We start from the raw sequence: 24,057 nt of genomic DNA on the forward strand, positions 1-24,057 counted from the left end.
TGCCTAATTTTATATACTTATCATGTTGCTTGCCTTTTCTCTAAACTAAAATGTCCCTTTCCTCATAAGGAATAATTTTGGTTGCTCTTTTCAGAACCATTTCCAACTCTACTATATCCTTTTCGAGGTGATATGACCAGAACTGGTCACAGTAGTCACACTATAGATTTGTATAATGGCCTTATGGTACTGGCTGTTTTCCATTCCTTTTCTAATGACCCCTAGCATGAAATTTGCCTTTTCACAGCTGCTGCAAACTGAGTCAACATCTTCAATGAGGTATCCATTCTGACCACAAGGACTTGTTCCTGGTCAGTCACTGCCAGTTGAGATCTCATGGGCGTATATGTGAAATTACGATTTTTCACTGCAACATATATATCACTATACACTGCTCTGTACCAAATGCATTCTCCATTTTATGGCCTGTTCACTAAGTTTGCAATCCTTTTCTGTTTTACTGACCCTGAACAACTTAGTATAATCATCAAACTCGGTCAACTCACTGCTCCCTCCTAAGTCTAGATCATTTTCAAACAAGATAGATAGATAGATAGATAGATAGATAGATAGATAGATAGATTCTTTATTGTCATTACACAAGTGCAACATTGCACAAGTGCAACGAAATTGGATGCCATCCCTTAAAAACAACAAAAGCAACACAACAACAACAACCAAACAAACCACATTCCAGCCACACCCACACCCACACCCATCAAACTCCCAGGTCACACTATCGAGTTACTGCATTTAAGTTAAAATGCACAGCTCCCAATACCGATCCTTGGGAGACTACACTTTCTACCTCCACCAGGCATCCAGTTATTCCTACTCTTTCCTTCCTGTTGCTTAACCTGTTCCTGATTCACAAGTGGACTGCGCATCATTCCATGGTTGCTAAGTTTAGAATGTATCATACATACAGACCCAGTATGCCAACATGCAACCAATTCTACATAACTGTATCTCAGGGGTGAGATGAAAACCAAGGAATCACCTACCTAAAATATACATAAGAAGTGAAGTGGTTCTATACCTTTCTTTTTCTTCTGAGTTTGTGAAAAACTATTAGCTTTTTGTTTTCTCCTTTTTCCAGGTGAAAGGAGTAAATCTGTTACTGGCTGTGGGGAGCCAAAGAAAACACCTGACTTAATTTATGGATATTATCGTTAGTTATTATTATTAATTAACTTTATGGATCTAGGGGACTTACTGTTAAGATCAGCAGTCTCATCATAGCTTCAACAGAAACCAGGGGATCATCGATATATTTTAACGCATATACTTATGCATGCAAAATGTATTTGTCCCTGCTGCAGAGACAGAGCAAAGAGACAAAGATATAACTGCACTGTTGGCAATTACTTGTCTGTTTATCTGATGGTATGTTTATTCTGCAGCCTCCATTCATGATTAACAGTTTGTGTATCCCTCACCTGTAATCAATAGCTGTGCAGTCTTGTATTAGCTGTGGAGATTAGACATCCCTTGATAATAAATTCCATTGATTTCCTCAGCTTAGGTGTAGTAATCCGAGAGCATTTTCCAGCATTTAAATTAAAAAGAAAATATATAGCCTTCAACGAGTGGAAATGCTAGCATGATTATAAGGTGTGACCTCTTTAAACTCATTCCTCCAGATGAATCAAACCTATCTGGTGTAATAAAATGTGAATGAGCATGTCAACAAGCATGAAAATGAAACAGCAAAGAAACAAAAAATGTGACAGGAAACACAAACCAACGCCAGAAAAGCTTTGCTTGAATTGTAAATGGCACAAGCATTTTCTGAGATTATTTCTCTAAGGTATTTAGTTTGTCTTTAACATTAGGAAGCAATTGAGTCGGGCAGCATCAATTCCGCACCCTCCCCCCCCCCCAAAGCTGCTACATCTTTGCTGCTTCTAAGTGTCAGTCTTCAAATTATATAACCATCGGGCCTGAAGAGACCAGAAAATCAGGTATTCTATCTAGCACACTGACTGCTGGTTCATATATTAAGGGAAATGTGGAAAAGAAGAAGCTCCAAACCAATTTATCCCAGCACTGTGCCTTCCAGATGTTTTGAATAACAGCTCTCATCAGTCTGGGTGGGAGGGATGGGAGTTGTATTAAAAAATATCTGGAAGGCACTAGGTTGGGGGGGAATGATGCAACATGTGACTCAAAGCATCACAACTGGAGTGAGAAGACTTCCAGGCATGTTTTGGGGCTCATGGGTCCCAACATGGAGAAGACATGCAGTTTCCTTTCCCCCACATCTTTGCCCACTTAGAGCAGCTTCATGACTTGGGTGCCAGATGGGTGGGAATGGATCAACTGATTCTGACTGGAAGTTATGAGAAAACTGAGTGCACATCATGCACTTAGAGGTGAACGACACAAGAGTTATTTAACTGTTTCTAAGAAATCTGGCATAGTCATTATCAGGGGAAATCTTGCCATCTGTATCAATTGCTGGCCATTTTTGTTTTTGCATCCAATATTTGTTTTGCAGTGGAGGAGGCTCAAACTTGTGTGAAAATTGCATTGAATACAACCTGGAGGTCTGATCTCTAATTTAAAATATACCAGAGGGAACATGCACGTTTGCTTTCATGAATTAATCTGCATATCTTTTCTGAATTTTGAGAAGTGCCAAATGTGAGGCGAAACATATCAAATCAACCAACGCATACCATATGCTAAATAACTTAATTTTTACATACAGTAGGAAGAGCTTTGTTCAACATAAGCATATTTTGTAAGCAGATACGAGGGTTTGCAGAAAATCATAAACAAATCAATGTTGCACTTTTACACCATTTTTCTAGAAAGCTGCAACCCACAAGCTTGATTCTGATAACACAAAACCACATGCTTTTTAACAGGAAGGAAGGAAGACCCCAGAGTGCAATATAGACTTCTTTCTGGTGGCCATCTGCATGTGTTCTGAGACTTGGTGTCTCTGTGGATCCTGGACCAGAAAGAGACATGCAAATGCAATCATTTCCTAAGGTTCAGCAGACACTTTTGATGGATGAGAAAACTGATTCAGTTTGCAATTAAAGGCAAACCTATATAAAACACTTTCTGAAACAATATGCCATTCCTTCAGAATTCACACTTCTCTGAATTTTGAAAAGTAGCTTTCCAGCCAAGTAATACATGCAAAAATGGTAAAGTGTGCATATATTACTGAAAATAGCACACAAAACTGTATTACAGAAAACTGCTTTATAAAAATATGTAGATTGGGCAAAATTGCATTAATGTATGTACCGTATTTTACCATATATAAGACGCCCCCACACGGTACCAACTCCCATATGTATTCCAAACACAGGAATTAGGAGACAGAGATTAGTCAGTCAGTGTCTATATGTGGGAAGGTGTCACAGCCACTAATGAAAGTTGTTCCATGGTAAATTATTCATAATTATTCATAACTGCATTACCCAAACATTTGTTTGATATTATAATCAACATAATTTAGGTGGCTTAGTTTAAAAAAAAAAAATCTGTAGTTTCTGTTCAAGTATCATATTGCCACCAGAGTCAGAAAAGTGGGTCATGCTGTCTTCCACTGTAAACAGAACGGAGCAAAATCATGTTCAAGTGCAAAAAACAATTGTGTCCTTCTTTTGCTTGAAAACTGGTCTCTTTTCTGCAAGACATATAAACCTCCTTTGGGACAATTCAAATTAGAGTCACAGGCCAAACATAAAGACATGTCTGTGAAACCAAATCCTTTTTCCTCATTTAACATGCTTCTGTGATTTCCAGTCAAAGAAAATGAGACAAAGTTTTGCTGGCAGCCCTCTCCCTTGTATTTCAAAACCAAGAATATCAAATATCCGGGAGATGGGGGAGAGAGGGAAGTACTGAATGGATGTAGTTAAAACACAGAGTTTTGGGTCAAGTTAATTTCCTTTTGTTCGAAGCTCCAACACTGCTCTCTTCACACTGCTTTCCAGGCCCATTAAGAGCTCTGACTGATGCTTGGCATTTTTCCTCCAAGTGCTTAGATGGGGAAACTGCAGCAGAAAGTCTGAATTAAAACTTCTGGCTGGCATTTTTACAAGCTGCAAGGGCAAGGTAGCCTCTCTACACCCTGCCTTGGACAGGGTGAATTTTAAGACAAACAGCACGGTCCCAAGATCTAGAGCAGTGTTTCTACCAGCCCAGGAAGGGCCCAGAGATTCTGACCAGTAACCCACCACTACACAACAACAGCGGCTTTGGAAATGCAAGGGAAATTTAAAAAGGAGTTTGTAACTCTGCTAGTTCAACAACAACAAATGCCACTGGGCCCTAAAGTAACTCTTTGGCTATAGACCAAATAATTTGAGTAAAACACATGTAATCAAGGAACATTACCCTTTCCTTTATTTCAATGATAATAACATGTGGACCGCCAGCTTTCTTCTGCCAAGGCATTGGGTACCCAAATTAAGTAGGCGCTAGACAAACCTAAACACTTTAAAAACCCACAAATGCTTTATTCCTCCTGCCGCCTAACTAATAGTTATAGACATCATTGTTTTCCATACCCAGTGGATTGCTAATGTAAAGGGCAAATTATTTTTCAGACTTTACTACAAGGGGTGAGAAACCTGTGGCACTCCAAATGTTGATGAACTCCAATGCACATCAGTCCCAGCATGGGAACGATAGGAGTTGGGAGTCTAGCAGCATCCAAAATGCCACAGATTACTGACCCTTGCTTTATTGGAAATAAAGAACATACAACACCTGGCTATCTTGTAATGATATGGTAAGCTCCAAAGCACCCACCTACCGAAATGCTAAAGGAATTTCCAAGTGCTATGTTTTGCAGGCACACAAATATTTGAGACAAAAATTGAGGGAATAATGCTACTGCATTATTACTCATTCTACTATTTCTAAGAGCTTCACACAGAAGTGCTCTTTTTGCACTTTTTTAGCTTATATGAGCAATGTAACATGCGTAAATAGTTCATGGATTTACATGAACTATTCATGTAACTTTCACCATCCCTCTAATATATTTTGCTACTTTACAAATCACCCAGCCCACACATCTCATAATTCTCATAGGCGGTGTGCTATCATATATTAGGAAAAACCCAGGACCAATGGATATACTAGAATTAATTGCTTTCAGGGGGATGGGGTAAGTAACTGGATAATTACTAGATACCTAATATTTATAATGGATATATGGACATATACTATTGGATATATATTTTAATAACCTTATAGTGCTATACTATATATGCATATTCAAGGTAAGTGGGCACAGGATTACAGCCCTAATTACTTAAAGTTTTTGTTGATGAATTAACAGGGACAACTGGTGAAATGAAATTATCATCAGTGGGGCTGATGTGGGGCTCACACATGTTTAGTATTTAAGACTATGTTGGTTCTGTTGTATTCATGGAATTAGGGATGCTTTCGCAATTCAATTTTTCTGGATTCTGACATCATAGAAATGTAGAGTTGGAAGGGACCGAGGGTCATCTAGTCCAACCCTCTGCAATGCATGAACTGACTTGACTCACGTCCAGAACTTATGAGGGAACTGGAACTTTACTATTGCCTCTGGATTTTACACTTTTCAAAATGCTGTGGTGCAGTCTTCTGCAGTTTCAATGTAATAAAATAGATTTAGAAATGTGAATTCTTAGGGAAAGTAAGTTTAAAAATATATAAGGTAAAGGGACCCCCGAACATTAGGTCCAGTCGTGACCAACTCTGGGGTTGCGGCACTCATCTCGCTTTATTGGCCAAGGGAGCCGGCGTACAACTTCCGGGTCATGTGGCCAGCATGACTAAGCCGCTTCTGGCGAACCAGAGCTGCACACGGAAATGCCATTTACCTTCCCGCCAGAGAATATTTATCTAATTGCACTTTGACGTGCTTTCAAATTGCTAGGTTGGCTGGGACCAAGCAACAGGAGCTCACCCCATCGTGGGGATTCGAACCGCCGACCTTCTTATCGGCAAGTCCTAGGCTCTGTGGTTTAACCCATAGCGCCACCCGCGTCCCTTTAAAAATATATAGTGAAATGTAAATTTCATGATATTTTTTTTAAGTTGCATATTAGTGGAATTGGGATTGAACAGGTTTAGGATGAGCACCTGCAGAAGCAAGAGAGATGAAAAATAGACTGATTCATTAATCCCTAATTGCAATACAGTATGGGGGGGGGGATTAAAATGGACTTTTGTTCTAACTATGATGATAGCTCTTGTTTTCAAGTCATGCTACATTTCCTTCAATATCTTTAAAAAGCACTGATATTGGGCTTTGGTAATATGAAATTTAGCTGATTGATCAACTGCCTTTTTACTGCTTCATCAACTAAAATAGTTAATAGGTTAACAACCCTATTAAAAAAGCACTATCAACTCATATCTAAAAATGGGCAATTATGATAAGAATTATGATAAGAATTTCATGCTATCTTCCAAGGACAAATCCATTTATATGCTGTGGCAACACTAAATGAGACTACTCTAGTCTAAGTGGACTGTGAATGGTTAGCCTAAATATGCCATATCATAGGATTCTAGTTGTACTGTAATCATTCAGGATAACCTATGTTCTGATTAAGGTATCTTCCTTCATTTCCCATTGACTATAGAGGGTATTTTCTTAGTAAGGTACATGACAGCAGACTTGTCACCTGATTTCCAATGTCAATTGTCGAAGACTAGTGGTCTGTAAAGCATGAAGGAGAATATGCCCACAAAGACAGATACATGATGAAGCAGTGCAGGATTTTCTGAACAAAGGATTGCTGCTGACCTCCATATCTCTATAAATTCTACTATATGCTTTTCAATGCAGGGAGAAGAAGGTGAATGCCAAGGCGTCAAATGTAAAGGTATTCGTATTAATTCAGCTTCTATGTCAAAACCAGACTAGTTCTCTCTACCTGTTGATGACCCACAAAATCCATCTGCTTGTACTTATGGGTACTTTGTAACTTGTTAACTTCTTAAAAAAAAGAAAGACATGGGCGCTTTTCTCAAGTGTGAAAATTATTCAACACCTATTCTTCAGTTCTGTTGTTTCAAACCTGAAAGTACACTTGCATATGCTGGATTTAGCTGTGGAGGTTTCAATGGAAGGGATATGAAAAGAGACGATAAATTGTTGACTTTATGAAGCATCTATTGTTATGTACCATTTCTTAATAAAAGGGCAGTTAACACCTGTAAAATAATTATATCTGCCAAATGTTGTTCCCCAGAAATATAAATACACAATTGTCCCTGCCATCTGTTAATTGTACTATTTGAATCGCATCATCATATACATATTTACTTGACTTTTACAAACTTTTAAATAGCTTTCCCAAATGTAGTGTTCTTCAGTGAGGTACTATGTGGCCCTATATGGTGGTAACCAACCATAGCCTTCCAGATTAAAGATCCAGTCAGCACTTACTAGTTTCTTGTTCTGGACACTTTGCATAACAGCAATAAAGATAAATGGGGACCAACCATCTTGGGTAATGACATCATTTGTCAAAGTCATGAACAGCTGGCACATAAATATGATGAGAAACAAAGCAGATTGTCAGGATGGATACAGAATTCGAGTTTTCTAATTGAGAGAGTGTCTTAAGCAGCAGGAGGGGTAATGGTATTCAAACACACAGCTTATTGAATGTTTCTTATAGGAAACTACAGTTTAGGAATTCATGTTAGATGCTCCACATGCATCTTGTAGAAGAAAGAACACCTTTAAAATGGAGCCATTCTTTCAAATATATCTATTCAAAGAAACAAACATCAGATGTTACCACAGTAAATGGTGGCTAGGTAATTTTAGGTGGCTTCAACACACTGTAGACACAATGAGAGTAGTTTTTCAGTTGCATGGAGTGGGCACCTGAGTAACTATGGTGACATGCAGTAATGTGATTCACAGATACATCTCACTTTGCAGTGGAGAGGGAGAAAATAGTGACCAGATGCACATGCAGTGCTGTAGCTCTGACTTTTTTTAGAGCTGAGGCAGCCAAAGTGCTTTGCTGCTAAAGAGACAATATAATCTAGATATTTTAACTGCATTTAATGACTTAGAAATTCAGCATATTTAAGCACACATTTTGCTGTGTAATGGTCATGTTTGACATTCCTTTGGCCGCTTCACCCACCGTCCTCCCCAGAGATACAACTTCCGCCCATGTATTTTTTGAAAGCTTTAAACCAGTCGAGTACATTAGTTTTGTATGGATCTGGAGGGGTGGGAGTGGGCAACCTGGAGGAAATGAAAACAGCATCTTGCTATTTATTTTAATATGCAATATGTGTGTCATCAGATAAATCCACGCTATGGCAACAATTGTCTTGCTAATCCTAAATATAGAAGGCCAGTAGGAGAGCCCAGCAAGAAGTGTTAACAATGCCAAGCTGCATTAGTTTCTCCAACTGTGAGGAATTTTTCAATATCAACAGTATTGAAATTAAATTGCAACTTAGGTCAAAAGCTTCAAGATAGCTTAGTGACAGAATATTATATCCTTAATTAATTCTATCTAAATTTGATCAAGGGTTTTGTGTGTGCATGTTATTTAAGAACCCGTCTTTTCATTACTGGGCTTTAGGTTCCTATTTTGATCAAAAGTTACAGATATTTAATTTCCTGAGTTTAATTAATCTGTTTTTTCCCCTTCTGTTTTGTGAGGAAAAGGTCTGTTAAATACATACAAGTTCCAACGCAGGTCAGAACACCTTCCAGTCAGGTCACAGGACTCTCAAGAGTAGCTTGAGGACAGCGTAGTCCACTTGCATAGGGCTCTGCAGCACGTGCATATCAGCACACAAATGCATTATTGCCAATGCAACACATGTGGGCACAGCAACACCATTGATGACTTCTGCTGCAAAACCTCTGAGCTCAGTTGAATTCAAATGCTCCCTGCCTCCTTGATCATGGTGGTTACCTTCCTCCTCAACAAGTATATCAAGCCGAAGAAGGAAGTTGCAAGAGTAGTGCTCTGTCCCAGTTCCTCTTTCAGCTCTATGACTGGAATTCAATGCTGTCCTAAAGTGATTGTTCCAACAGCCCACGTATTTCTGCTGGCCAGAATGAACTAGTGGGAGTTGTTGCACTGACCTGTTAGCCCAACAACTACCCAATGTGCTTTCAAAGGTTAATTCTATGGAATCTGTTTTTGTATGCATATAGTTTGGAAAAGTAAAGACTGTGAGTGTGTGCTCTCTCTTTCTGCATCTTTTGGGCTGCTGGGGGGTTGGGGGGGAGACAGTTGACAAGACAAGGGGATGCTCCTAGCACAGTGCATTATTTCACTGGTCCATTGGCTAAATTAAAATGAGCAAAGTGGCCTTCTGAAGTGCCCACCTTCATTTTGAAACAGTAGCCTGAAGTCACTGGAGAATTAATGTGCAGAAATCCAGTATACTTTCTTTGTTTAGAAGTCGGAAGCAAGTGCTATGTGTCACGCACATATTATTCGGTATGACAATCAGTCCTTCCCTACAATTTTTCCATCGGCCACAGGGGGAAATCCCTTCTAGCTGAATGCAGACACCCAAATCTGCTACTGTGGATTAAAGATTCTCTAATCATCAAATCTTTTTATAGTTAAGAGTGGCAGAAAATGCTGGCACCCATTCAGACCATGAAAGATAAGCCACTGTGTCCAATTATGGTCACAATCCAAACTCTGTGCCAGGCACAAAAGCATAACACACCCTTGCTTTCCTTGCTGACTTAACATGAAATACTAGGATAAAGAAAAGAACCAACTGTAGAGTACTGCAAATGTCCCAGATAGTCTCTTATCCTGGAGAGAAACATATAAAACTGCCTTGTTTATCTATTTAGCTTAGTACTGCCTACACTGACCAACAGATTTCAGGCAAACAGAAATTTAAAGGCACACAGTAAATTAGAGGGACACAAAGCACTAGTCGTCCATTTTAACCTGTCCTGCCTCCTCAGACTTAAGAGTGTACAACCCAAGATCCTTTAATTCAGAGGCACCTAACCTGTGGTACTCCAGCTGTTGCTCAACTGCAGCTCCCATCAGCCCTAGCCAGCACAAGCAAAGGCCAGGAGTGATTGGAAGCTGTAGTTCAGAAACTTCGAGAGGACCATGGTTAAGCTATCCCAGGTTTAATCTGAAATACTAGGACCAGGACTCTTACACACGAAAAGAGATCACTCAGTCAATTGGTTATAGCCTCTTAGCTATTATTCTTTTTGAATCTATGCCTCAAACACAGTCTTTGCCCAGCCTAGAGTTGCAGCTTACAATATCTGGAGGGCAACAGGTTGTTGAAGGTACTCAAAATGAACGCAGATTTTTAAAAAAGCCCTGACCTCTGCCCTTCTTTTCTCCTTAGGAAATGTGGCAGGGGGGTAGTGAAGCAGAAAGCTTTGGACACCTCCAAGGACAATAGGACACCAGGGGACAATATTTCTATTCCAGAGAAAGGAAAACAAAGATATAATAAGCTGCATGGAATAATTTTTACTCCCAGTCCCAAAAATTAAAGTACAATTAACCATTTAAACAAAAAAAAATCTCCTTACCTCAAATTTAATAATGCCAAATTAGAGCCCACTAATGCTGTGATAATGTCTTATAATGGAATTCTGCGGCTCCAAGCTGTGTCATTAGCTGTTCCCTTTCACTCCAGTCTTTCCCCTGAAGTAAAATATTATCCTGCCTAATAGTTTGTGTATAAAATATTTAAATAAATCAGGCCCATTTTTGCATATGCATTCTTTCCTTAAAGGTCACACCAGCTTTTCAGCCAAATAATTACAAAGCACTACACGCAGTTAAATTTTGGTTCAGTAATTTAAGGGAAAGCACTCAAGAGCTTACCCAAGAAGCTATATATTAAAGGGCAAGGCTAAAAGCATTTGTCAAACTTAAACAAATTAGTCCTATGTTACTGCTCATCCTGCTAAGTTCTGCTACTTTCAATTTTGTCCCAAATGTTATGTCCCTAAACAGCTGTTGTGTGTGGCATGCTGGGGGAAAATATTCTGCATCTCATAATCATTGTAGTTCTAGGGCAAGTTTGTCACAGCTGCTATTTAGATTCATAAGTGCATGCGTGTACAACTGACTTTGTGTTTCAGACTACAGAATCATCAAGCTTTATATATATATCTTTGGCCTGAACATCAATTGTAAATATGATTTGCATGCAACACTGAATCATAGTTTAGTGTTATGAGCATTTGCTACACAGCAAGCCTTGGGCTTGCACATCACTGTTATGAAATGCTCTTGCCTTGAGAGGTTTATCTATGCTGACTCTGCTCTCTTCTCTTTTGGGTGCCAAGTGAAGGCATTTTCCCTCTAGGTCTTTCATTACTTTTAATATTTTTGGGGTATCACTATTAGTATTATTCTGGAAACCAAATGTACTTTTGCTTCATTGTGCTGTGGCTGCTTCCCAATAACTCAGTCTGTTTTGCTTTAGAACTACTTGAAACCCTTAAGTGTTTAAGATAATATAAAAATTATGTAAGAAAAACAAAGGAAACTGCTATATGTTCCTATGGGGGTTCTTTAACAAGGGGAGGAAGTTTGCAATTAAAGGGCACCAGGATCAAAATGCAGCTCAGCCTGCTATTATTGCTAGTCTACCTTCTCTCTTGCAAAGACAGCAGATATGTTTTATTGGATAATATTAATGTCAAGGGCCAAAGGCAGAATGACAAGACCAATTAGATGCTTGCTCTGTTTGAAAAATGGAAGGCATTACTGGCACTGTCCACTCCAAAACTTTTGTGATATATTCCTACCACTGTTTCTCAAACCTTCTCATAAAAAAATGTAGTAGAAAAGAAATAAGTGGAAGTAACTGGCAATCAGAACAGTATCGGAAACTCTTCAGCCATTGAAAACAACAATCTATACACTTGCGTTTCATTCATGAGTGATGATACCAATAGGAGAGGAATTTGGAGCAAAAACACAAAAAGCGCAACACAAATTCATTCATTTCCAGTTTTGAAATTCAAATTGAGCAGCCTGCAGAGAAGCTGATAAGCTCTCTAGCAGAGTATAAAGTCTACATAGGCCTTAAGATCTAGCACAAGTGTATTATGTATAATGAAGTAAAATGAATAAACAGCATCCAGGTTGAACAAATCCAGCACTACTTCCACCCAAGCAAGCGAAACAAAGGCAAAACTATAGAGTTATGAATACAAATCTCTCAAAAACTGCATAAATATTGCATTCCCCCCTAAGAACCAGATACATCATTATTTAAAAACACAACATAAAGCAGACCAGCTGGCAATGGCTTTTCTGGAACAGAGTGTTTCAGGTAGAAGAAAAACTGTTCTCCGCCCTGCCCACTCTGCCTCTACTTACCAGTGAAAAAACAGTCCTGCAACTACTGTTAACATAAGAATAGTCCAGCTGGATGAACCCAAAGGCCTATATAGTCCAACATGCTGTTCTCCAGTGGCTAACCAGATGCCCATGGGAAACCCACAATAACAGCACTCTCCCCACTTGTGATTCACTGCAGTCTACTGTTTGTGCCCAAGATGCCCACCCAATTTTGCTGTGAGTATGTGCTTATGATGGAGAAGACAGCACATGGCAATAGTCAAGCCTAAGTCCCCTGCTCTTGATGTAAATCTTACTCAACCTAGCCCATTAAATAGCTGCTGGGTGTGAGAGGGCAGGAAGGGAGTGGAGGGAAGGGAAGGGAAGGGAAGGGAAGGAGAGGATGAATGGACCACCGCTGATAGAATTGGGCTTAATCAGCTTTAACTCATCTATCTGTGAACCTCAATGTGGTTCTGTAATGATAAAATGTTATCGGGGGAAATTATGAGAGGTGGGAAGAAGAGAGAGAAACTTTTCTTGATTCATCAGGCGGGGGATAGAAATAGAATTCCACAAAGTTGTCTTTGCTGTCCTTCAGTCAGTGACTACCTTTCAAGCACCGTAATGTCAAAAGCCTGAATTGATTTTAGCAGCGAATTTATCTTTAAGACTGTCACCAAGATAAATAATATCGTCCTTTATAAACAGAAATAGAGGATTTATTCAGAGGAATTTCTTGCATCTGTATGTGCTGCATTTTGAAGTTTTAAAAAATATATTTAAAATGTATGCCCTGGAATTCTGAGAGGAGGCCTGCCCACAAGAAAGTGGAAAGCGGAAAAACAAACAGCAATTGTCATTCTCTTAAACTTTTCAGGTGAACGTGTGACAAATAACCTGTTAATTTTATAAAACTTATCCATATCCTAAATATTTAGCAGGTGCATGAGATCTTAATTAAAAAGAAAAGGGACCCTGCCAACCTTTGCCTGTCTCTTGTTCCCTTTATTTCTCTCCATGACTCCCCACTTTCTCCCCTGGCTGGGAAAGGTTCCGCCTTGTTAGCTGTCTCCAACCTGAGGTGATGGCAGAGGTGGCAATGGCAACAGGCAAGGGGGCATGTAAAGAAGATCCAAACTGCTGGGCTCTTCTGACGGTCTGTTCCACTGCAAAGGCACACTTGAAGTGCGGCTGAAGAATGCTCTGCAAACCTTCGTTTCTTCCCCAAGCCACTGCCCCTCAGCACCCCCGGTCTGCATTCTTCCCAAATCCTTTTGCCTGCCTAGACTTTGCCCTTGCACTGCAATAAATTGCTTGACTGCGAAGCTGTAGATGTGTGCTTGTGGTAAACGTCTGACAGCATAGTTGGAATACTGCTTATTGTACTAAGGTAAGAGTCAGATTTATTACCTCACCCACAAGGGAATGCAGTCCAGAAGGTTCATGCCTTCTGTTCTTCCATAAGACTCTTAAGAAATGTATGTCTTAATTAAAGTCAATAGTCAAGCATTACATGCAGTAATAGCCTTATCTTAAGAGCCACTTCTAAATGGAATTTCAAAGGGATGTTCCTTAAGATGCATGTCACTCTGGAAGAGTTACATGCTTAGTTATTTCACAGCGAAGATGTAGTCCCAAGCAACCGCTGAGCCGCTTCCAAGCAGCCCTTTCATCTGGAACAAACATTCAGGGATCTGCCTGCACAATATCCAGCACCAATCCTACAGAGGCAGGAAATGAGAATGTTGCAAGATATTTACAAAAATGAAAACCAGTACACTTATAAATATTGTTCTGCAACGAAGTGCACAAATCACAATAACGTCTTACATGAATTCTTAACTTCAGCCTGAATCTTGTCTGCTCTACAAGCTCCTTAGAGGTTTTGATGATTAAGCAGTATATAAATCCTGCTTAATAAAATCATCATCACCATCTACGTTTGCATGCCGCCTTTCCACAGTTAAAAACAATGCTCAAAGCAGCTTACAACATGACGAGTTTTACACAATTACAAAAGTCAAACAATAAATAAACCACATCAAAAACATACACAACCAGATGGAAAACAATTTCCACATAAATCTAAAACTAAGAATACTGTACAGCATTAATATCACAGTTGAAAATGACATAGGTAAAAAATAACAGCAATTAAAAAACACACACAACAAAAACGGAGCCCTTTCTTCTTAGCAACAGCAGCGGCAGCAGCAGTCATTTATGGAGCCTGTCAGGTCTCATCCTAGGCCAGGTGGTGAGTGGCAGGACTGGGACCCTCAGGTGTTGAGCAGGGGAGTCCAAATAAATGCTCATTCATCCCTCATGCCAGGGGCAGCCAACTCGGGACCATCCAGATGTTTCTGGACTAGAACTCCCATCATCTATGCTGTCTGGAGATGACAGGAAGTCCAACCACTATAGGGTACCACATTGACTACCCTTGTCAAGATAGCCCCTCCAGACTTCCACTGGCTCTAGCACCCTGCAGAGGCAACTTCTCTTGTAGACTAGACACTACCTGCTTCCCCTGGGAGCCTTAGGCTTCCACAGAACTGGAAAGGTTTGGTACAGAATGAGGCAAGTGGCCTGTACTGCATGCAACCATTTAATTAAATAACCTGGAGAGTACATTTGTTGTTGTTTCCTGTGAGTAGAGCCATCCTACAGATCTTTATTATTAGGTTTCTTTAGAGATCCACAGGCACTTTCTGTAGGTATTATATGGTTCTGTTTGATGTTATCAAAGAAACTTGTTTAAGCACATTGTTGAGGAACAAGAATTGGGACAAGCGCAGTGAGGCCTTTGATTCAAGTCACCTGTTTGGCATTCCATTTGTTTATAATGCTTTATCTCCCTTGAGGCAGTAATGTGATGTCTACATTGGAAATTGAGATAGTGGAATGAAACTTGGTATGCAGTCTTGGGGCAGTGTTCAGATGTAAAATGTAGACCCCCAGCTCTCTCTTTCTACTTGTCTCAGTGGACAAGAAGAATATGTTGGAGACATTACAGAAATAAGATTACATGCTGTATCAGCCATACTTTACAAGCTTTTTGGTTTTCTTCAACTAAAGGGTTAAAAGAGAAAACTTGCAATGTCAGGTCTCCTGTATTGTTTGCAAAAACTCTTATTCGACCCATGTTTAGGGGAAACAGTTACAAATGCATGTTCAAAATATACAAATACTTTATTTTGTGTATATCTGTTTTAGTCTGAAGTGCCCCACTTGGAGTACTGTGTCCAGTTATGGGCACCACAATTTTAAGAAGGATGTTGACAAGCTGGAATGTGTACCAAGGACGGCAAACAAGATGATCAAGGGTCTGGAAATCAAGCCTTATGAGGAACAGTTGAGGGAGTTGGGCAGGTTAGCCTGGATAAGAGGAGACTGAGAGGAGATACGATAGCCATCTTCAGATATCTGTCACATGGAAGGGAAAACAAGCCTGTTTTTTCCTCCTCCAGAGGGTGGGACCTGAACCAATGGATTCATATTACAAGAAGGGAGATTCCGGCAAAAATCAGGAAAAACTTTCTGACAGTAAGAGCTCTTTGAGAGTGGAATGTGGTGGAATCTCCTTCACTGGAGGTTTTTAAGCAGAGGTTAGATGGCCATCTGTCCTGGGTGCTTTAGTTGAGGTTCCTGCATTGCAGAGGGTTGGACAAGACCCTCGGGGTCTCTTCTAACTCTACAATTCTATGATTATATGATTCCAAAACTACTTTAATCCTACTGGTGGCATCAATAAGATTAAGCCAACTTAAATGAAAGAGACATTTTTTAAATTTAAAATTAACAAAGCAATATATGTCATTTCCATTATTTCAAAAAGCATTCAGAGCCCACCGTTTTTAAACATTAATTACTATGGTACCCAAAATAGTTTCACAACTTACAACAAAGATAACACGGTGCCATGAAATGCCAAAACAACTCATTCTGCCTCCTTTCTGTGCAGTGAGAACTGAAGTCTGTCAAAATTCAAGTGCTCGTATATTCAAGCTGGAAGACACTGTGCTTACTCAAGCATTTCTCCTGCCTTTGATCATGGCTTAAATATTAGCCAGGTTGATCTTTTGCCCTTCCTTCCAAAAAGAATTGTGGATAAATAAAGCTAGCAGCTTTTATCCAGGAAATAACATTTGTTTCAGCCATCCAACCTGGCAGCAACAGCCCTGGAGTCCTGCACTCAACTCCAGAGTAGATGGCAACTCCAGGAGTACCTGGCAGAGTCTCAAAGAAGCTTGGCACTGGTTGCATGATGATGAGCAGGAGGCTGCAAATTCCCTTATTCTCCCGCCTTCTCCAGCCAATTGGCAGGGGTGGGGGAGATTGACTCAGCTAGGCACAATACATAGGGCTGTTCCATTATACTAAGCCACAAGTCCAACTCTTTTCACAGACCAGGAAGCTCACCACAAGTGGTTGGTTTCTTGGAACTCACACTAAGAGATATCGTCCTTTTCCCTACACTGTGTACTCTGCTACATTTAATCCTCACATCAGCCGCAGAGAAACCTTCACACCCCAGATGCAATGTAACTATCTAATGTCATATCAGATGTAATGTTCCTAGATCAGCTGGCTATGGTGTGTGGTAATCACGTCCACACAGCCAACCTGCAAAGGCACAGCAGTTACTTAGTAAGAAATACTAAGCACGTGGTCTTGCAAAATACATTGGAAGCGAATTACAGCTGCAGTATTAAGCAGTTTTTCTGATGCTATTTGCAGCAGTAACTGAACTTCATAATGCTTAAATCTAAACTAAGATAAGAAACTATATATGAGGGGTATACTACACAATTACATAATGTGCATATTCAGAAATTATTGCTTTCAGCTGTGAAAACTGTCAATTGTTGAGGATAATTAAAGATATAGATTTTGAACTCCTGCCGTTGATAATTTGTACTTCTTTTCAACCTGTTCCCTTATTTCCATCATGAGATGGTTGGAAACAATTTATTCCAATTTCTGCTGGAGTTAAATTTTTCTAGTAATCTTCATTGTGTGGGTAAAAATTGGCAAAGTGTTGAAAACTAGTTTTTGTCATCACAATCATACTTTCCTGACTTTGGAGAGAATTGAGCAGAAATGCAAATGAAATATATGAAACATTTTCAAGTGTCAGTAAAAATCATGACAATATCTGGCAGGAATGGCAGTTTGTTTATAAAAAGCATTTTGATTAAATATGGAGTTGCCAGTTTTATTTTAGGAATTTTTAAATAAAAATGGCTTTTTAAAAATTACCCAAAATTGCAAAGAGAAAAAGGAAACTAATCACTTGTACCATGATCCAAAGCATCTGCATCAAGGTATTTGCTTACCATAGCAATATAGCATCACAGTTTGAGTCACTGCAATGGCTTAGCAGATGACACAGTGAAACTCCATTCTAAGCAGTTGTGTGTTGCCACAGCTAGCTTGAGATTACAGCTATTAACCAGATCCCCGTGCTGTGTACTGTGTACTGAGATCAAAGCCTCTTATTCCTCAGTGTAGCTGGCAAGTGGAGCGATTGAGAGAATGGACACCATCCATTCAAAATGTAGCACTTTCAAAACCCATTGGCTTTAATTGCATGCATTTCTTGACACACTTAAGATAAAGCCCTGTTAAGTACAATCAATCTGTTACACACCTTGTTACACACACAACACTGCACTTGATGGGTCCACTGGCATGGGTGTGGCCAGGGGGGACAGGGAGGGGCAGCTGCCCCCCTAAATCAATATAAATAAATAAAAATACATAGCAAACTGAGATTCTGCTCCCCAAAAACAAAAATCCTGGCTATGCCCATGTCCACTGGCATGCTTTTAATTTACTAAGCAAGACTCCCTTAACAGGATCTCTCCACAAAGGTCAGTCATGCCTTAACTGTTAAGTGATATGAGTATGCATTTCTGATTAAGAATGTAAGTAGCAGGATTATATTTAATTCCATTTACAAATCACTTACTGTAAACTATTTCAAAGCAATTAGATAAAAATCCACTTAGGCCAGCATTCCTTACAACCAGAAAAAGCAGGCAGTCTACCATAAATCAACTATTGCCTCTTCTCACCCCTGTTGTAGAGCATTTAACCCCACGAGGTATTTTCCCAAAGCAGCTTTCTGATTTTGGCTATCTATGTCATATAACACTAGGAGCTAAGATCAAAACAGATAAGCTCACCATTTTGGGGGTCCTCCTAAAAAAAAGCTCAATATGGCTAATAAAGTTAAAGGGACCACTGACCATTAGTCCAGTCGCTGATGACTCTGGGGTTGCATGCTCATCTCATTCTATAGGCCGTGGGAGCCAGTGTTTGTCCACAGACAGCTTCTAGGTTATGTGGCCAGCATGACTAAGCTGCTTCTGGCGCAACGGAACACTGAAACCAGAGCAGCGTACGGAAACACCATTTACCTTCCCGCCAGAGCGGTACCTATTTATCTACTTGCACTGTGTGCTTTCAAACTGCTAGGTGGACAGGAGTGCTAGGTGGACAGGCCAACCTAGGATAGATTAACTCTGATTCAGTGTGTGGTCCTCGTGCTCACAGTATGTCTGCCATTGTGCTCACCACCAGTATGTATGCCCAAGGTCCTCTGCAATGAAGATTCCCTCATCTTAGCGAAGTATCACAGACACATATCTGTTGATTGTGCAGATCTGCTGCTACTACTGAAGTAACCTTAGGAAGTTTTACTGCATGTCTAGGTGTTTTCTCAAAGTGCATTTTGGCATGCTGGACTGGAGAAATGTGTAGTAAAAGTGGATTCAAGTAGGCAAAGCACTGAAGAACCAAATGTGAATGATAAATCTAATTTCTATCTATGTCTTGTCACTAATGTGGCTTAGTCTATAAGTGAAAATATCTGGATCTAATAGGGTAGAGCTACTAATATGGTAGGGCTGAGGCATAGCTATTTTTTCTTTTTTCAAGAAAAAAAAGGTGCCAGTACTCACCATTAAGTTGTTACATACAACTTTTAAGATTTTGGAGGGGGAGGGGAGGAAGGTGCTGGTACTGCATACCCTTGAATACCCGGAGGGGGGAGCTCTAGGCTTGGGGGCTATACAGTGGTACCTCTGGTTACGTACTTAATTCGTTCCGGAGGCCCGTTCTTAACCTGAAACTGTTCTTAACCTGAAGCACCACTTTAGCTAATGGGGCCTCCCGCTGCTGCCGCACCGCCGGAGCACGATTTCTGTTCTCATCCTGAAGCAAAGTTCTTAACCCGGGGTACTATTTCTGGGTTAGCGGAGTCTGTAACCTGAAGCGTATGTAACCCGAGGTACCACTGTATTGTATGGGAGTCCTCTGGGAAATCTCTCTCTCTAACTATAATCCAACTTTCCCCTTACTGCACTTGTCCTACAGGCCCAGCTGGCCTTGCAATACAAGAAACACAATAAAAACCTATAACAAAGATGTAAAAAAATACAGCAATAATTATGCTCTTCCTGCCAGTTGGTAATATTTCTCCTGAACTTGGCTAAAGCACCAATCCTCTTGAAAGAAAGAAAAAGAATCTACTGCAGGAATGTTGGCCAAGTGTCATCCTTCATATTAACTTTGAGAGAGTGATTCATGGCAACTAGAAGTTTACCTTTCACTTCAGAAACAAGATCTCATAAGTGCACTGCCTGATAATTGGTAACCCGACTCGCTACCCACAGATTTGCAGCCATGTGCAAACAAAGTTCAGCTGACTAAAGTGACTATCCAAAATACAATACTCAAGTTAGCTGCTGCCAGATTCAGCTCCAACATAGTTCAAAAGTCCAACCTGATCTAGATCACTGAAAGGAAGAGAGGAAACATTAATTGTTTTAGTTCTATCTCATGCCTTATTGCACTTCAGGAAAAACGAGTAACAAAACAATGGTCGATTTCACCAAGGATTTATTTTTAGCAGACAGACCCTATATTTTATCGTTCAGAGGTATGGTCATCCGATTTATTAAGAGAAAGAAGCTTTGTATCAGTTTTAAACATAAGCCACAAAAAAACCTTGCATGAAGAACTTCTTAGGTTCAGTTCATGGCTTGAAATTTTGCTGTGCTCAAGACCCTGGGAAAACTACTACTGGGTGAAGCAGATAGCAAGTACAGGACTAGAGAGACCAATGGTTGGACTTGGTATGAGGGCCAAGTTACACATTATGCTGCTTGCATGATTGTGTTTAACATGCAGGGTTGGGGGAAGAAGCAGGATTGAAACTGTGGTGTCCAGGCAGTGGCAGCACCAGAAATACTGGGGAGGGCATAAAAATGCATTTCTATGGGTGCCAATATCTGAAAAGCTCAGTTCAGTCTAATATTATGGCTAACAAATCAAAACTAAAACATGACAACAGACTTCTCCACCCTGGTACTGTCTGATGTTTTGGACTACAACTCATCATAATCATCTCTGGCCTTTGGTCATGTGAGCTGGGGCTGATGGGAGTTGTAGGAGGGCACCACGTTGGGGAAGACTAAATTATGAATGTGGCTACAATTGCCACATAAAAGAAAAAAATACAGATATAACACAAAATGATGTGACATGAAAAAATGGCTTCCCTTCAAGTAACTGCAGGGGTCCGGCAACAAAGAGGTGAAAATTACCCATGCAACCCTGGTGCCAGCAGCATGTGCCTATTACACTATTCAGTTCAAACACTTTCAGAGGAGTGTGCTGGACAGGATAAGACAAAGCGGTTTGCAATGAGGACAAACTTCCAGAGCTTGAAATATCTTTATTAGTAGAACAAATGACTTCAAAACAAGAAAAATGGTGGTTCAAAGGAGCACTTTGGACCAGAATTCAAATCTGGAAGAAATAAAATGTTGACTAATGAGTTATTGAGAGTTAATGTGTTAGGAGGCCTATGTGGATTGCCAAGTACATTTCCAGTATCTTATCATGATTTATCGTAATCAGCAATGAGCTGAAACTACCAGACTCCAATTAATTTGCTTCCTATGTCAAACTGCACAGGGGGGAGGGGGACAGAAGGGTGGTCCCACTACAGGATATGAATACAAAGTATGAGGTAAAGAAAATGATCTATTGGCTCCAACATTCAGATTACAAACATTCATATGTGTTTAGTGCAAATGAATTACTCCTCTCTTTTACTGGCACCATTAGCTTAAAATTCAACTTAAAATCACAAATACAGAGCTACAGGTATGATTTAGGAATGTTGGATGAAACACAGTAGGCAATAAATTATTTGGGGTTTTCTTTCTAAAGTATATCTACTTAGAATTAAGCCCCAATAGTCTTATTGCCTCCTTTAGACTAATTGGAACAACTCCCTCTCACAGGGGAGGTGTTAACAACTGCCCTTGGACTCTTGGCAAGTCCATCTCTGGCTGCCTTAACCAAACAAGAAGGAAAAGAGATATGTGCACTGGTCATTATGGTTTTACATCTCCAAGTATCCTATCTACAGTACTTGGACTGTACAAACAGAAAAATGTCCACAGCATTAGGACAAACAGGCAAGGACAAATTTGCTTTGCCCCAGCTATGGGGGTCTTTCCCAGATATAGGGTGCCAGATATTGTTGGACTACAACTCCTGTTACCACTGGCCATGCTGGCTAGGAAAGATGAGGACTGCAATCTACCAGGGGACCCAAGATTTAGTGGTGTCTAATTCAGAATGTATATGGACAACCTTAGCCACAAATTCCTTTACAAACCAGACACAATGGGTGACTGTAGTGGACGTCTTCAACAATTTGTGGGCTAAGATCTAACAGTCCAATGAACTATGTTTCCATGTTTTTTTCAGGTCTGTGTACCATACTCTGAAAAGTCTCATGTTTTTCTGTTTGATTCTGAAATCTCTTGCTTCAGTCATCAAGTAACCCAGTAGCATTACTGAGATAGGAAAGTAAAGAAACAACAGTTAACTCTACTTTTTCCACCAGTATTTAGGTCACCATGATGTATGTATCAGGGCTGGTAGTTTCTTTTGCATTTAGAGAAAATAAGCAACCACCTTGTCTTTCAAATGTTTCGTATCCTTTACAGGAAATTACCAACAATAACTTGCCTGTATCACATGCACAGAAATCCAATCTATTGTCTCTCTTTATCAATCCGGATCATTATTTTCCTTAAGCAGCCAAGTTCTGATACTACTTGATCACTTGACCAGTACCCCCTAACTCTCTGCCTTTTTCTCTTTTCTTGCTATCTGCTTAAACTAACCTCTACCTGCAGAAAGGTGAGACAAAAGAAACAGCATCAAAGAAAAGCTCGAGGGAAAGCATACAAATTATATATTATTCAGTGCCAGCTGAAAAGTAAACATTTGGTGTGTGTCACAGAATTAGGTTAAAGGTGGGAAGAAGGGGAGAGGAAATTTGCTTTCGAGACCAAATTTTAAACCCATATGATTTGAAAAGGTCTGGCATTAAGGAAAAATAATCTAAAAAGAAACCCAAAATAAAGCAAAAAGCATAGCAGAGGTGAAAAAGGGAAGCTCAGTGGAAACTGGGCAGAAAAAGCTTTGTTTCCAAATACATACACACTAGAGCAAATGGAGTTGTGTTTCTAAATAATTTCCATCTCATTTACACTGCAGTACTATAGTGACAATCAGGAGCATTTCATCAACCAGCTAGCAACAGTAGATATGCAAAAGAGAGCAGGCTGGAGATCCAACTGTTACAAGTGTGCAGACTTTTAAAATAAAAAAAACCCCAACCAACCAGAAAAATCTAACGTTCAGATTTAGTACCTATATTAGCAAATATGCAAATACATTTTTTTCTCTGTCTGTTTCGCAAAATAAATATGATGTAGCTAAATGCAACAACAACAAAAAAGTTTTGCTGCCTTATTATTTCTCAGAAAATGCTGAGAGTTAACATTATCTAATTATGCAAAACTATAATACAAAAATTGATTTCTTGTTTGCTGTATTAGTTCTATTTTTATTATAAGACAGTTCTGAATTGCTCCCCCCCTTAAATTAGATTTTTAATGAATCTTTCCCAAAGAAAAACAATTAAATTAATTATAAAGAATGCAAAAAATTTCAACCTGCATAGGTATTTTTCAGGCATAACACAAAACCTAATTAAGTAGAATGCAAACCTCATTCAGTGGTGATATTTCATTAAGCAATGCATGGAAAACTTCAAATTGAACTTAAGGCAAGTATATAATACTAATAATTCAAATCGAAGTGGCCAGATAAATCCAAGCAGCTATGAATAAAGGGATGAAATATTAAGAAAGTTCTACTAAATGTCAATCTGCTGTTTCCCTGTTTTTTTCTGTCACATCTACCTGGAATAAATTATCCCAGACACTAGGGGTAGCCAATTTTGGACTACAGATGCCAGCATCTTTGACTATTGGTCATGTTGGCTAGAGGTGTGGAAACTGGAGCCCAGGAACATCTGAAGGGCACCACCTTGTCCACTGCAGCAATAGACATTGACATTAGGCACTGCTGAATTACAGTTTTTTTAAATCAGTATAGCATAAGCCAGCAGAAGATTCTCTAAGTCATATGTATCCTTTTTGAGTTTTTGTAGTGATTGCAGGAATCATGGGGTTTGAATGACCTATTATATACAGTAGTATATAATATACAGTAGTAACAGTCACAGAATGACTTCAACATATGCGAGCAGTGCTCATGAATGAGGAAGGACAGTTGAATATGATAAAGATCACCACAGGGGCATAGGTAAACTTTATCAGCACAGAGGCACAGGTAAGTC

The 24,057-nt window shown here is 39.6% G+C and overlaps 1 protein-coding gene and 1 long non-coding RNA gene across 21 annotated transcripts in view; one reads left to right on the top strand and one right to left on the bottom strand.

The window, feature by feature from the left end:
• Positions 1 to 24,057, bottom strand: part of PTPRK (protein tyrosine phosphatase receptor type K) — a 328,240-nt gene that overhangs the window by 97,417 nt on the left and 206,766 nt on the right. The gene's annotated exons all lie outside the window — the stretch shown is intronic.
• LOC310841081 lies at positions 1,879 to 13,604 on the top strand. 2 transcript variants are annotated; one of them, XR_014562332.1, is made up of 3 exons: positions 1,879 to 1,964; positions 6,824 to 6,860; positions 13,368 to 13,604. It is a non-coding gene; the product is annotated as an uncharacterized lncRNA (long non-coding RNA). The 2 variants fall into 2 exon arrangements; XR_014562333.1 differs by lacking the exon at positions 13,368 to 13,604 and adding an exon at positions 10,357 to 10,459.

The sequence above is a fragment of the Podarcis gaigeae genome (assembly GCF_964106915.1).
Source record: "Podarcis gaigeae genome assembly, chromosome: 3".
NCBI lineage: Eukaryota > Metazoa > Chordata > Lepidosauria > Squamata > Lacertidae > Podarcis > Podarcis gaigeae.